The following is a 15,880-nucleotide window of genomic DNA, read 5'->3' on the forward strand; positions in this document are numbered from 1 at the left end:
ATCAGCCAAGGGATTGCTGCAGATCACAGCCTTCTGCAAAATGTCCTAAATGAACAGGACCCTAGAATTCTCCTGATGATCTGGATGCCTTTATAGTACCTATACAAGTTTTCTTAAGCTCTATTCTTTTGAGATGGATTATACTACTGGGGTGTTCATCCCCAGCGCAAATATGGGTCTGGGGAGCAGCTGTTTGTTGGGAGACCTTAGCTCCATCACAAATATGACTCTGAAATCTGTTGTGGTCATGGTAGAGCAGAGGGTTGGGAAACAGAAAGAACTCCAAACAATATGAGAATTCTAAATTTGAACTTGGCTTTCTAGATTGTTATGAAGGCAAATTTTTCAAAGTGGAGGGAGAGAATGTAAGTTATTTAACAGGTTGTTGGCTGTTAATAAGTTCTAAATATTAAAATGTATGGTATGTGGGCTTGCATTAGAAATCTTGTCAAAAGCATCACAAATATTAGGGGTAATCCTAAATACATAAATAACATACCTACATGTTTATACAGCACCCCCTGCAACACATGCTAAAGTATACCTAAGTTGTTGTTGTTGTTGTTGTTGTTTTGCCAACACTGAAGCTCCCAAGGAGCAAAATAGTTAAACTGCAAGAGTAGAGAAGAACTAACATGGATAACCATCTATGACAAGTTTCACTTTTTATCTTGAAAATAAGATTATGGGAAGCAAAATATGATCATATTAATGAATCAAAATAATAATGGGTTGGTTTCACTGGGAGAAAAAGCAAAACAAAAGCAGAAGGGAAATCCCTGGAGGTCCATTGTACCGAATATGGTATGTATCTACTCTCTGTCAGCCAAAGCTGTGGTGTCTAAAATTTATTGCTGGAGTATCTGGAATTCTTAATAAAAATTCCAAGAGCCCTTGGGGCTTCTGGGCAGCATATGTGAAATTAGAAGGGAAGGAATATTTAATTTTCTGCAAAACTCACAATAACAAGGTGTTAATGAGGTAGCAGCAAGGTATGACAGGGTGTCAGTTTTCTTCTTTTTGTGTTTCATATATGTATATATACATTTCCCCAAAGTTCTAAAGATGTGTATATATATATATATATATATATATATATATATATATATATATATATATATATTTCCCTCTAAAGCCAGAAGCCAGAGAACATTGGAAAGAAGAAAGAATCCCTTTTCTCTCCTCTTAGAGTTCCTGGGGCAAGGCTGTGTATAGACCACTCCTGCTTGGTTGGTGAGGTGGCATTTCTGGCATGCATACAACCACTCATGACCTGAAAATTATAACTCCGGCACGGGCTGCCAGTTCATTCCTGTTCCACATGCAGGAGTGAAAACTAGTAAGAACAAGTGCAGACAAAAACTTAGTCTTAACAATCTAATTCTTTCCAGTACAAGTTCAACTCTGAGGATCACCTGGATCTCCTTTAATTTTTTTAAATTTAATTTTCTCCCTTCAACTATTATATTTGATTAAATATAGAAATTGTATACATGCATGGAGTACGGTATGATGTTTAAACACATGTATAAATGTGTAATGGTAAAATCAGGGCAATTAGAATTTCTATCTTATCTTCTCAATGTATTTGCAGACTTGGAGCCATCACCATTGCCACCACCACCACCTCCTCCTCCTCCTCCTCCTCCTCCTCCTCCTCCTCCTCCTCCTCCTCCTCCTCCTCCTCCTCCTCCTCCTCCTCCTCCTCCTCCTCCTCCTCCTCCTCCTCCTCCTCCTCCTCCTCCTTTTACTGGTTTGTAACCAATATGTAAGGTTATTGTTAACTATAGTCATTTGATACTAGTAGGAATTTTTATTTTAGTAAGAATATTTATTTTAGTCTTTGATTGTCATCTCCTTTGATGAACTGACCTCTGTCTCTATATGTATAATTATGTGGCCTCTGACAAATGACTCTCAACGAGCCACAATTTCTCTATGTGTAAAGTGAGAGTAAAAGCATACCTCTGGGAGTTTATAAACACTGCCAGTACAATACTTCCTTCACTATGGATGCGTCTTCCTAAGTGTTTTAGAGCCCTTTACAAATAACTCAGTATTTTAAAAGAAACTGATATCTATCAGACATATAGTTTATCTTTTGCTTGAATAGGGAAATGAATAGGGAAATCTCTTTCCCTCCCAGGTTTATTCAATCATTGTCTTTACATGCATGTCTTATGGGTACAGTCTTGGAGAGGATGCCTCTCAAGAGGGCCAGAATGAAACTAGAGGATGTTGTATGACTATGTTGGACTTCTCTTCCAAAGAACTCTTGAGCTAAAAATGCATCTGGCTCCCATTTCCTGTAGAATTTTGCTTATTTGAAATGTTTAAGCAATCAATTGATCTGACTTCAAACAGACTAGGTTTTGCTGGCCATGTAAAGACCCAAACCTCCTTTTGTGTCACTCCCAAGTCTGGACTTCACAAGCAGCCAGTTCCCTTCATGCCTTCGTTGAGGACTTCTCTTTGGCCACTGGTCTTCTGTGCTGAGCCAAGTGTCAGGCTGGGAATGAAGGCAATAAATCTCTATGATTCTTCATATTTGGAATTTCTCCCACTGCTTCTGATAAGGAAATGACAGAGGCTCTGTCTGAGCTTTACGCATGAACCTCAGAGAAATATATAATCCAAATCATGTTTTGCTAACAAAATGGAAAACAAAACGTGCTAAATCTGGCTTTGAGTTAATCCAGATGGTTTTGAGGGCTTGAGTATTGAATGTAGAAATTATCTTTGTTCTTGACTAGATTGCAGTGGGGGAAATTTTAGAATGAAGACAGATTTCTTTCTATCTTAGAAAGTATTTTGATTAAGTATTTCTCAATGAGAAAGAGGCAGAAGTTTTCTTCCTCAGTGTACATGTTCACACAGAAAAGATTTTTGCCTTCCTGTAGTAAGAACAAACTCACTACTACGTCTGCTCTTCCTCCACCCCGGCTCTCCTTATGTATTTTAGAATTGCTAAGTTTCATTCTCAGCCTAATGACTGATTGACATGAATGTGATTGAAGACAAGCAATTCCTCAAGGATGGAAAGATTTTTCCATGATCTATGCACATACTCTGGGGTCTGGGCCAGCTCCCTGCATGACCGGGGCAAAAAGACATTCTTCAAATAAAAGAAAGAAGAAAAGTTATTTTTGAAGTTTCTAGTTGAGGTTGGGCATTTTCTGCCCAACGCCACCAACAGTGTTACAGTCTGGCATTTTAGTAGAAATGATGAAAAAAAATGCTTGGAAAAAGTGTTTCATTCAGCAGTCATTCCTAGACTATACTTTGTTTGAAGAAAAGAAAGAGACCAGTGTGATCACTTACCCTAAGAGTATTGCAGGGATTTGGTTAGTACCAATCTGACCTCAAATTAGCATCCAGCCCCATTCAAAGGGACCACAGTGCTGAGCCATACTATGGAAGTCCAATTAAAACACATTTAAAATATACAATTTTCCCTTGAGCATTAGGGGGTCAGGTCCTGACTAAGATTTTCTTGGCATAAAGCAACATAATCAATGATTCTGACACATTCACCATTTTGGAGTGAATGGGTTGATCTATCCATTTCACTACTAAATCAACTGGCTTAAGTTTTATTGATTTAATTTGCTTTCTTAATGTTGTGTGGATAGAGGCTTTTTGAATTAGTAAAGGAGAATCATTGTGTGGCTAATAAAAATATTAGTTAATCTGGAAATTATGTGCGTTTGATCTTATGTTCTACTTATGTTTGAACATAGGTGTGTTGGAGGTCCTGAGAGTTCATTTCAAAAAAATATTGAAGTCACAGAGTTAAGAAATGTATACAGACTTTCCACTATAGGCCTTACTTACTTCTTCTTTTTCCTAAGTCCATGCTATGATTTGGGGCAGGGTAGATCAAGAAACCATATTGAGGACAATTTTGTGTGTGTATGTGTATGTGTGTGTGTGTGTATGTCTTGGAGCTTGAACTCTTGAACTCAGGGCCTCGATGCTGTCTCTGAGCATTTTCTCTCATGGCTAGTGCTCTATCACTTTGAGCCACAGCACCACTGTGGTTAATTGTAGATAAGAGTCTCAAGGCCTTTCCTGCTCAGCCTGGTTTTGAACCACGATACTCAGACCTTAGCCTCCTGAATATTTAGGATTACAGTCGTGAGCTACTAGTGCTCAGTGAGGACATTTTAAAAATTAGAAGTCTATCTTTTATTCTACACATAAAATTATGAAGGTTCTAAGAAATTATATCATAAATATCACTCTCTTGTTATATATTTGCCCTCTATGTTCATTTGACAACTGTTGTTTTGTTGTGTTAGGTAAGCCAGACACTGTCATCTCATATAGTGAGAAAGATAAGCTCCATGGAGCTTATATTTTAGAGGAGAGAGCAGGCAATAAACCAAAGAAGGTAACTTTACATAGAAATTAATGCTGAATACAAATATATTAACTGAAATACAATGGATTCAAGGGAGAACTCAAATAGTATAATTCCTTAGAAAGGCAAAATCAAAGTTCAGCAAAATATGACACGAGGAAGTGGGTACTCAAAAGGGGTGACTGGGGTGGGGTCAAGGGAAAAGGGGTAGATGAATGAAGTCAATCCAAGGTATATCCTAAAAAATTAAGAAGAGTGAGGGAAGGGATAAGTAAGGGAGGGGAGGGTGAGAATATTGAAAAAGGTAACTGATCAAGATATATTGTATTCATAAACTGTCTTGTTAAATGGCAACTCATTTGTACAACTACTTAAAAATAATTATAAAAAGAAAAGTGAAGTTTGTGTTGTAAGAAGAAGAACCAGAGCATTGTGATGAAATGAGAGGTTGGTGTAACTTTAGGTAGTTAAGAAAGGAGTTCATGGGGAGGAAGTGGCAGTTGAAGACAAGGCCAGTGATAGTTTCTGGACAGTGTGCAGGCTAAGATTAGTCTGTAATTGGACTCATTAAGGGTTAAAAGAGTATACACTCATATCTACTCATAGAAAGGAGAATAAGAGAGAGAGACTGGAACAAAGCCTAGAAAAATGCTAATTGCTTTTGATGTACTTAATAATCATTGTAGTTATCAAGTTCGATCTCCTTGCAGGTGTGGGGAGTTAAAAGTTATGAAGAGAGTCCTGACTTTCTGGAGCTCACAGCATATTCCAGTATGGTGCTTTTCCATGTGTGGTTTACAGGTCATTTCCATCTTACTAGCCTTTCTTGTTCCCAATATTGTCCCTAAGGATTCTAATTATATTTGGAGGTTTGGCGGAGCTAGAAATCTGCATTTTATACTAGCTTGTTGTAGTTGACTCTTGTGTTCACTGAAGATAGAAAATGACTTTCTGAATGGCTAGACTATGATTAATGGTTACACTAACACAATTCATGGAGCCATATATATCATGAAATGATATTTTCCAATGAATATCCTAATTTTGTCATTGATTGAACTGGATGGCATGTGGGCTTAGGATTGACTTGCTTTTAGCTGTGGTTTGGAATGTTTGCCTGATAGTCTTCACTGTCCTTCAGAGGGGTGGGGGGGGGTAGGACTTTACCTTTTAGGAAGACTATGCCAAAAATGTCTGCCAAAGGCTTTTGCATCTGCAAGACATTCTATTCATAGATTAGCCTATCTGAACATCTGTTGGGCTTCTCCTATTTTTATTTTTTATTTTTGTCCACCGTGGGGTTTGAACTCTGGGCCTGGAAGCTGTTCCTCAGCTCTTCAGCTCAAGGCTAGCGCTCTACCACTTGAGCCACAGCGCCACTTCTGGCTTTTTTCCTGCTTATGTGGTGCTGAGGAATCGAATCTAGGGCTTCATGCATGCAAGGCAAGCACTCTACCACTGAGCTACCTTCCCAGCCCCATTACACCTATTTTTTTTTAAAAGTGTGATGTTCACAAAAAGGGAGACTGGGAAGATTTATTCTCTCTCCTTGGTTTTCAGCTCTAATGTGTCCCAATCATTTTTCTCACTTTGGACTTGGGCCTATCTTTGAAATGTCTGAGACTCAAGAATCTTACATGACACTGGTTACAAGGACAGATTTGTACAGATCTACCTGAGTTTGAGGGAGAAGAGCCTCTCTAGTCCAGACTAGTTCCTGTGTTACACAAGCGTAGACTTCTGTTTCCCCATCAAATACTTTTATGAATGGGGCTTGGTCTGGTAACAGATGGATTCTGTCTGACTCCTTCTTCATTTTTCTCATTTTTCTCTCTTTATTAGTTTTTATTGCTAACTACTCAACAGCTCTGGCAAAATTCAGAGATGGTGATGGAATAAAGGCTGGTCAGAACTGATAACGGGGAATTATGCATTGAAAATTAGGTCACTTTAGAGGGAGAAAGAGATTGTTTTAACTTAGACTAAATTAAGAAGATGGTCAAAAGAAGCCCACCTGTTGGATTACTGACCTGTTAGTTCTTCAATTCTTTTATAATTTTTCAGGTTGACAGTGTTCTTCAAGAAAGAGTATAAAAAATGAGACTTGTAGAACTGATGTGATACTAAGAATTTAAATATGATACCAGAGAAGAGGGATGTATTACACCAGACCAGATCCCCACAGAGAAAGGTTCCCTCGACATTTTTTAGGTGGCACATGACAATTTGGCTTTTCATATGAAAACAGAATATTTTCTACTTCCTCCACTCCCTTCAGCTTATCAATTTTGTTCAAGCTTTTCTTTATTCATTCAACAAATCTTTGCTGAGTGCTAAGTGTGTGCCAGCTACAGTTTTGATTGCTGGGGATAAAACTAAAGAGAAGACTGGCCAGCCTCCTCCTCTATCTTTATAGAGTATATATGCTATAACAATCGATTTCTCATCAACAGAAATGACTCTAACTAATTACTATCTATTAGAGAAGTAAACTACTAGAAAGGAGCCATTCTTTGTAAAAGTGGGGGCTAATGAAGGATGCATTTTTCCTGGGAATATGTTGGTCATTTCCTATGCTCTGTGTAGATGTAAAAGAATTTCTCAGCTTATCTTTAAACTACTAGGTATATAGTGTTGGCTTTTTTCCCTGAAAGTTTGGTGCTCTGGGCTCGGTGTTTGTACTCATAAAGTGTTCTTACCGACTGCACATGGGTGAAGTGATGATACCGTCTCTAACTCTTTGTGGCCAAATTCAGCACAATTAAGTGCCTGTGAGTTTAAGACCCTGGTTCTCAAAGAAAAAGTCCCTGGCTCACAAACCAGCTACATTTCTTTCCCATTTCTATTGTAACATTTCTTGCTCAAGAATATAATAAATGGGCACATATTTGAGATTCATGGCCTTTTAGCTTTTACTTCTTTGATTATTCACATTTGTAAATACATCCTAGATAGAAGGCCTGATTTATTATAATTTTTCTGATAACAAGTCTTTGAAGCTATTTTACAAATGAGTATGTAGAAATGTCACCTGTGAGGCTCATGGTCTGGTTCAGGATTGTATCTCATAGTGGGTGTTATATAGATAAGGTATGTTACTGTCTACTTGGTTTCTACTCTAAAAACGTGTAATGAGGGGGGTGGGAGAAGAACGGGGGTGGTAGAGATGGGAAGGAGTGGGAAGGGGAAACAAAGGAGGAGGCAACAATGCTTGATAAGAAATGTACTCATTACCTTGCTCATGTAATTGTAACTCCTCTGTACGGTATTTTCACAATAAAAAATGAAAAAAAATGTGGTGACACTTCTTTTTGGGATACAAGGATTTGAATCTAGGGTCTGATACTTTCAGGCAAGTGCTCTACCACTTGAGTGACATCTCCAGCCATGTTTCTGGATAAGATTTCTTGTTTTTCCTCAGGGCCCAAATCCTCCAATCTATTCATCCCACACAACTGTAAACACATGCATCGTATTAGAGAGCACATTACTCTTATTCTTGGTGTACCATCAAGCACAGCTAATTTGTTAAGGTAAGGTCTGAATAATTGTGGCTTGTGATGTCTTTGAACCATAATCTCCTGATCTACACCTTCCACATAGCTAGGTTACAGGCATGGGCCACCATTCCCTGCCTAAAGAGTCTTGTATTAAAATCTTCTTTCAATTTCAAAAATGAATTTTGAAATCCAGTCATCTGCTATGATTAGAAGGTTGTTAAGTTTCACAAAATGGATCCATCTCAGGCTACCCAGCCTTGTACATGGTATTATTACTGCCTTAGTTGCCCAACCACAAAATACAGGACCATTCTTGTTATCTGCACTTTTCATGCATCTGCAAGATTTTGGAAGATTTGTGGCTTCTCTCATGAAAAAATGGATTCCAAGGCATTATCAGCAAGGCACCAGTTTTGCTGGATCTCTGTAAAAGCCCCTTCATTTTCTGCTTCTACTCTTATCTCTGCTGCCACCCTCCCATTCCCCAGAGGAGTTACAGTGACAATTTGAATAATATTATTTTATTATATGTATATACTACGTTTTTGTCCTCCATTGATTTACTGAGGCAGATTGGAATTATACATATATAATATACATATACTTATATATTAGCATCTATGCTTTAAGTTGTTTATGTAAGAGAGATTGACTACTGTAGTATATGTAGTGTAACAGAAAACTGTAATTGGTCTTAGCTTCATCATTGCTTGGTGGACAACCCTAGGAATAATCTATTTTTTTTGGAGGGGGTGGGGAACTGTCCTAGGGCTTGAACTCAACATCTGGGCTATTTTGCTTAAGACTAGGACTCTACCACTTGAGCCACAGTTCCACTTCTGGCTTTTTGTGGTGGTTAATTGGAGATAAGTCTCACAGACTTTCCTGGCTAGGTTGGCTTTAAAAGTCAATCTTCAGATCTTAACCTCCAGAGTAGCTAGGATTACAGGCTTGTGGCACCAACTATAAACTCACTTAATTATTTTTAACAATTGCAGTTACATTTTCTATTTCTGTTTAGATAAAAATAGTAATATTTATCGCATGGTGTTACTGTGAATATTTGGACAGATAGTATATGAAGCATAGATTAATGCCTAGTCCATACTAAGTGCTCTGTGCTCATTTTTACAGTATTGAGATAAAATACAGATAAGAGAAGAACACATTAAAGTATTCTAAGGGATTCTTATCTTGCATATAGTTTTGTTTTGGAAAAGCAGCTTCTAAATACAAGCGTAATTTTATTCTGCAGTTTATCAATGCAATAATTCAGACGTGTCACTAGATGGCAACAGTGAGCTACAAAACTCAATGGCAACCTTGACTATAGTTTTTACTCTGTCTAGTACCTTTGTATTCAGGTTCTCCTTTTCCACAGGCAAACCTGTGGAAATAACCCCAAATAAAAACCCCAAAATAAAAGTGTAGTCCAAAAGCTTGACCTATCTGCACCCATAGATGCCATTCTTCTTGATATCAATCTTACAGAAACCTGGGTTTATTACATTTCAGTTTGAATGTGCAGGAATTCTAGGCCAGGCAAAAAAGACAAGTTAAGAGCCGGGCGCTGGTGGCTCACGCCTGTAATCCTAGCTACTCAGGAGGCTGAGATCTGAGGATCGCGGTTCAAAGCCAGCCCGGGCAGGAGAGACCTTGAGACTCCTATCTCCAATAAACCACCAGAAAACCGGAAGTGGTGCTGTAGCTCAAGTGGTAGAGCGCTCGCCTTGAGCTGAAGAGCTGAGGGACAACGCCCAGGCCCAGAGTTCAAGCCCCACGACCGACAAAAAAAAAAAAAAAAAAGACAAGTTAAGTGTTCAGAATCCTCTGCAGAAATCCATCAGTGATTCTAAGTGTTCCCACCAGGAATCGTACTTTGGAGCTCCTTATAAAACATAAACTCATGCGCCCCCTCAGTTCTGCTAACCAGAATATTGGTGTTTGAATGAGCCCTGTAGATGATTCTGATGCCTGCTGAAGTTTGAGAACCTTCGTAACAAATCAATGCTTAGCATCATGTAAATGTTGCCATGAGAAGAAAGAGAGCACTAGGGGAACATTTTGCCCAGCACCTTTGTTTTGCCAAGAAGAAATCTGATATCTAGAGAAGATAAATGACTCATTGGAATAAGTAAAACAGATACAATTAAAAAGATGATTGAAAGTCACATGAATGGCTTGTGCTACAGCCAAACTCCAGGGCTGTTAAGTTTCCCTATCCCAGATCTTCCTATAACCACTGGGGTCTACATTCTATCTTGATGAACAAATATCATTTATCTATTAATTTGTACAAGAATTTGTTTGTTTCAGTAAACACTTCTTCCCCCCACCCCCTTTTTCTTTTCCTTTGTCAATCTTTGTGTTGGTTGTGGGGCTTGAACTCTGGGCTTGGCCACTATCCCTGAGCTCTTTGTGCTCAAAGTTAGTGCTCTGTCACTTTGAGCCATAGCACTACTTCCAGTTTTCTTGTAGTTAATTGGAGATGAGTCTTACAAATTCTCCTGCCTGGGCTGGCTCTGAACCGTGATCCTCAGATCTCAGTCTCCTGAGTAGCTAGGATTACAAGAGTGAGTCACTGGTGCTCAGCTTAAATGAATACTTCTGTAGGGATATAAAATTAAGTATGATGAATTCTCTGGTTATCTAGTGTGTGTGTGTGTGTGTGTGTGTGTGTGTGTGTGTGTGTGTGTGTGTGTGTGTGTGTGTGTATTAGAATGAGGAGGAATCAAGTCAGAAAGAGATATCTCCGGCTGGGAATATGGCTTAGTGGTAGAGTGTATGCATGAAGCCCTAGGTTTGATTTCTCAGTACCACAAAAGAGAAAAAGCTGGGAGTGGAGCTGTGGTTCAGGTGGTAGAGTGCTAGCCTTGAGCAAAAGAAGCTCAGGGACAGCACCTAGGCCCTGAGTTTAAGCCTCAGGACTGGCCAAAAGAAAAGAAAAAATAAAAAAAGACATCTCAATTGGGATGTTAAGTGAATACAGCTAGTGATTAGGGGATTTGGGCAAGAAGAGCAAAGTTCAGAGCTAAACTTTGGGTGTTAGTAGTTTACCAAATGAAGAAATAGGGGAAAGACTTTTGGAAAGAGGCATCCGTGCCTATGAAGTATGGGGCTCATAAACTCAGCAGGGAGAATAAGGAGTTTTGTTCCAGAGGAAGGAAAAAGTAGAGGAGTTAGGTTAGACAGATGACTACACTGTTAGGTGTACTACTACTGCTACTAGTTGGTACTTTGGGTGTGTAGTTCCTATACATTCAAGCATGTGCGCTAAGCATTTTAAAGCTACGATCAGGTGACTTCATCCCTAAGCAGCTTTGTGTATGTCCACTCGTTCTTACTTTACAGATGACAATGGGCATGCCTACATTGGTCAATTTTCTTTAAAACAAATGCTATGATGCCCATTTCTTAGATACTGAACTTAGAAAAAAATGCTAATGTTAACCTCTTCGAGGACAATCTCTATGTGAAGTATGTATAATAAATATATATTTGATACATATAATTTCATAGGCATACTTTCCATCAATACATAAACCAGGAGATTTTTGGCGTCCTTTTTCCTTCCTTTTTAAATGTAATGAATGAATGTCCTGTTATTTTTTCCAACTTTTAGCAATGTTGGGAGTAGTGCCTTTCTCATGACCAGAGAGATGTATTGTGTTTGAAAAGTGGCAAAGAATGCCTATGAAAAGTGGCAAAGAATGCCTATTTCAATGCTATTACTTGACTCAGTGAACAAAAGAAGCCGAGCAATGAGCAAATGACCTTGTCTAACATCACTAGCTTTGTTATTTTTGGTTTTTTACTTTATGAGCATTTACTGTGAATTTGCTCTCATATCAGCACAAGCATCTTTCCTTCCCTGAACAGGAGTACCCACAAACCAAACTGAAGATTCAAATTTGTCATTAAAGCTCTACTACACTTCAAAATACTGTGCCTGGTTCTTCCTAGGTGAACTTCTAGAAGGCCCACGATTCACTGGGGGAATTTTTCAGTGACTATTTCTTATTGAGAAAATTATTTTTTCTACTCTGTACTTGTTGCATCTGCAAAATATTTATCCTGAATTGGCAGATTTAGAAGACTCCTTTCGGCTCTAATGATCTGTGGACTTATGATTCAATGATAAGGGTACAAAGAACTAATTTCTGAGTTTTCTTTGTAGTAAAATTTTTAGTGTTGTCTTCGTAAAAGAAGTTATCAGATCAAATATTTCTCCATGAATTTCTAAGTGAGATCCTTAATATAGTTCTGTTTTTTACTGTTTAGAATCACTAAGACCTTGTCCAGCTCAAAACTGTGTTTATATTAATTTATTCCACATGACAGTTTAGACGTTTTAGGGCTGATACTAAGGCAAGTTACAAGCAGATGTTATCAGAAATGGTTGAGGATCTGTTTGCTTTTAGGTAGAAGAGACACGTTTTAGAAAATGTGCATTCTCTCTCTCTCCCTCCCTCTCTGTCTCTGTCTCTCTCTAAGAGCTCATTTTGTCTTGAGCACTTTTAGTTAGACTTTTAAAAATATGAATAAGTAACTTTTGAGATGATATGTGAAATCTTAATTATATGTGAAACTTTAAAATTTGATAGAATAAAATTTACTAGATAACAAATTTATATATAATTATTTTTTTATATTGTATATATTAACTGAATGCTTCAACATCTTATGAACTCATAATGTTTCTTAGAAAGATATTTTTAAAATAAGCAGAGATGTAGGGCCATAAATATAATTTATAGTTCTTTCCATGACATTTTTACTTCTACATTTCAAGCATTAAGCATGAACTCTTTTAATGAATGAGCAGTATGAGCCATGAGCCATTAAATAATACAGCCTGGCTTTTTCCCTACACATGGAAGATGCATGAGAATGGCCAAATCACTGATGTTAATCTACATTACACTCAGATAGTATCTTAGGAAATTCTATCAATCACATCAAGACAGGTGCATAAAGAAGCCCAGTAATGTGAATCAGTACTGTGGGCCTTGAGCAATGGGATTTTCTAGCCAAGCATTATCCTGTACTTAACTTTATGGTTTCTAGTAGCCATTTGAAAAGATTAAAAAGGGATAGATAAAATTAATTTTGTTGTACTGTATTTATTAATACATAAATTAACTTTATTTATCTCAGGATTTTGAGGTTATAGTAACAGGTAATAAACACAAAAGTTATCTTACATTCTTGTTTTCATTCCATATCTTAGAGATTTGGCATGCGTCTTATACTTACAGTACATTTCAATAGATACTGACCATATTTCAAGTGCTTAATAATTACATGTGTCTAGAGAATGTCAGGTTGGACAGTGAGTGCTATGCTAGTTGATCCTACTTTTCAACAGACATCAGTAATATGCTGTAGAGGAAAGATAAAGACTAGTCTGAAATCTTAGATACTGTGTCTGTTTCCTGGCTTTGACATTTGATATGACTACCAAAACTGATTTAGTTTCTTTGAGTCTTAAATTCCTATTTTTTGTAATGGTAAATTTTAATAACTACTATACTCAGTAGGCTGGGGTAAGATTAAATAAGATATTATATGTGAAAGTTCTCTGTTAGATCATAAAGCACTATACACATGTAAGGCATTATTACTTCTTTTATTGTAGATTTGCTCTTATGACTTGCCCAAGGCCACATTCCAAATTGGTAGGAGAATCAAGGATAACTTTGGGGGTTTCTGATTTTCAGCCATCTGTAAAAACTAAAGGCTACCTAGCTAGTCTATTTTTTTAACATTTAAAGAGTCCTTTTATTTTTTAAAAATGGAGGAAATAAGAGAGTGGCATTAAGAAGTAAATTCCATATTGAATAGTTATGATCTTTTTGGCCACTGCCATAATGTTCTACAGTAAAATTATACATAAGGATATTTATACACTTACATACTCAGAATTATAGCCATCAAGGATTGGACTTCATGGTTGTCATATAATATAAAATCCCATGTTCTTCAAAGTTTCAAACAACTTTTAAATTGAACTGTGGTTTCTCTACTCTATCCCCAAAATATAGTACAGCCACAAGAAAGTCCTTCTGTAGTGAGCTTGATTAATAAAGCAGATATGGATCAATTCAGCAGGCTTTCCATGGATATTTTTGGTTACAGATGTAGCTCATTAATTCACATGTGTGAGATAGCATTTCTGTAGTGTGAATCCAAAAGACATATTAATGTTAAACAGAAAGAGAGAAGCCAGGTCAACACATTTTATTTACTGTTCCTTTTGTGCAAAGTATTTTAGGTATTTAATAGTCAAATTGAATTTAAATTATCATAGATAAAATTTTTAATAGACTTTAAAAGTATGCATGATAATTTTCATTTAGATATAAAAGTAATTTTACTTGAAGAACACATGGAATCTGTCCACATGGAAAATGTCTTATGGGACATGAATCTCAGTAATGTATATTTTTGAAAAGTAAAAAAGAGATGATCTGAAGGAAATGATAGATTATTCAAAAATAATTTTGATAGTTACATTCTGTACTTTTGGAGAGCACCTAGGGTATTTGCTATTATGATCAGTTCCCATTTCCCTAATTGTGTTTCTATCATGGTATTTATTTTTACATTTTTGCTTTTCACCCCTCAACATTTGTGCCTAATGAACATCTTTATAGAAATTAAAACTACATAAAATATTTAGAGTTTTATGCTATAAGAAATTAGCATGAGCCAAGTTCATTTTCACAGAAAAAGATACATATGCTCAAGAAGATCTTTTTTTTAAATCAAAATTATTTTAAATAATTTCAGATGGCTGCTTTCATATAAAACTATCATGTTTAAGCTATAAGACTGCCTGAATTAATGACAATATTAAATAAATATAATTTTAATTTTAATTTGCTGAGTCACTGCTGTTGACTATTTCATTAATAGTTTATTGAGCAACCTTTATTTTACTGCTTCTGCACCTTAGTTTCAAAACAAAGAGCTCAATTTTTAAAAAGGTTGACAAAAATGTACATTTTATATTTCCACTATAACTTTATAAGAAATTCCTTTCTTTTGCCCTGCAATAACCAATTTCTACATTTTTTAATGATTTAGTTTAACATTATTACAGTAATTTTTTTTTACTAGGAAAGTGCATCAATGCCCTTGGCCACAAGATTTTGTTACAAGAATCCAGAAATGGAGCCTGTCATTGGTTGCAACAACTAAAATGTTTCTCTGGATCCCATTCAGACTTACAATGTGAATGTAAGCCATGTCAGGACTCTTCATTATTTTCTCCAAAATCTTCAGTCAGTTTGAGTCCTATGACTTGTTACTTACATAAGTACAAATTAAAAAAACAATCATTTTGAATTATAAATATTTTATTTGGAGAGACTATGACTTTAATGGCATCCAGCCAAAATGATTAGTGGTACTTACATTAAAAGTATAATACCCTAATGAAATCATTAGTGTATTTGCATTTCTTCAGAAACTCTGAATGGATTCATTCTCAACAGGGTGTGTCCATGGATAAGGAACTGTAAGAGAGATGCTGGGCTTGTTTAGATTAGGTGTACTCAGCAAGAATGTAGAAATCTGAGGTATCTTCACAATTCATTTTTTTCAATTATAAAATAAAAGTAAATGGACCATAAAAGCCATTGTACTACTATATAGTAGGAAATATTGAGCTCAGTTTCCAAAAGTCACACTTAAGAGCAGGCAATGGTCATAAGCATAGGATGGCTGTGGATACTATGAGATAATGTCTACTTGTTAGAAATGGATGGTATGTTGTGGCTTGGTTTTCCATTGAAGTTCAAAAGTTAATGACGTACTTTATATTTTTATTGCATGTACTGAGGCATCAATTAAAATATAAAAGAGATTCTCTCCTGCTGTTAATAGTTTTAACTGTGGATATATTCAATATCAAATGTGAATAAAACCATATTTGTTATATCATTCTCTGTTTCATACATCCTAGATTGTCTTTAGGAAAATTTAGTACATATCACTTCAGTCATCTGAAAGG

General features: G+C 36.6%; 1 protein-coding gene across 2 annotated transcripts in view; it reads right to left on the reverse strand.

The window, feature by feature from the left end:
• Col8a1 (collagen type VIII alpha 1 chain) overlaps positions 1-15,880 on the reverse strand; it is a 134,274-nt gene that overhangs the window by 34,401 nt on the left and 83,993 nt on the right. The window lies entirely within an intron of this gene.

The sequence above is a fragment of the Dipodomys merriami genome, unplaced genomic scaffold, assembly GCF_024711535.1.
Source record: "Dipodomys merriami isolate MVZ:Mamm:240054 unplaced genomic scaffold, mDipMer1.0.p SCAF_2, whole genome shotgun sequence".
NCBI classification, from domain to species: Eukaryota; Metazoa; Chordata; class Mammalia; order Rodentia; family Heteromyidae; genus Dipodomys; species Dipodomys merriami.